Raw genomic sequence first — 573 nt, 5'->3', positions numbered from 1 at the left:
GCAGGAATACCGATGGTATTCAAAGGCTGACAGCAAAGTCTAACTCTTCGACATCCCAAGTGATTCACTGTAGAACTGGTGCAGGAGGGAATGTGACCTCTTCATTTATGCAGCAGTCAAGAAATGATGTTAATCAGCCTTGGCAGTCAAGAAATGCTTAATGACACACCAGACACCGCCTAATGCTGCCTTTGCTCTGAGGCAGCCACAGGGCCTGAGAAAAATAGATCGCTTTGTTACGTGAAGTCCACATTCAACCATTGAGGGTTTACGTCTACTTGGTGCATTCGAGCCCTAGGTTAGACCAGCACTTAACCCCGTGTCCAGCTCAGCTCAGAGCCAGCAGTTAATTCAGAGGCAGCACCTCTGAGCTCTCCCCACTCAGCACAAGAGTACATCGAGTAACTGAGCACTACTGCACACCTCATTCCTCATTTGTCACACAAGGTCAAGATACGACACCACTTTGGACTGTTTCAAACAGCACCTGTGTTTCTTGCCAGCCCATTGTATATCCTCACAGAAAACGCACCTACAGGCAAACAGACCGCCAGCTGCTGTGTGCCCAGAAGG

Source organism: Buceros rhinoceros, unplaced genomic scaffold (genome assembly GCF_000710305.1).
Source record: "Buceros rhinoceros silvestris isolate BGI_N320 unplaced genomic scaffold, ASM71030v1 scaffold8106, whole genome shotgun sequence".
Lineage (NCBI taxonomy): Eukaryota > Metazoa > Chordata > Aves > Bucerotiformes > Bucerotidae > Buceros > Buceros rhinoceros.
Note: the sequence above shows the minus strand (reverse complement) of the source record.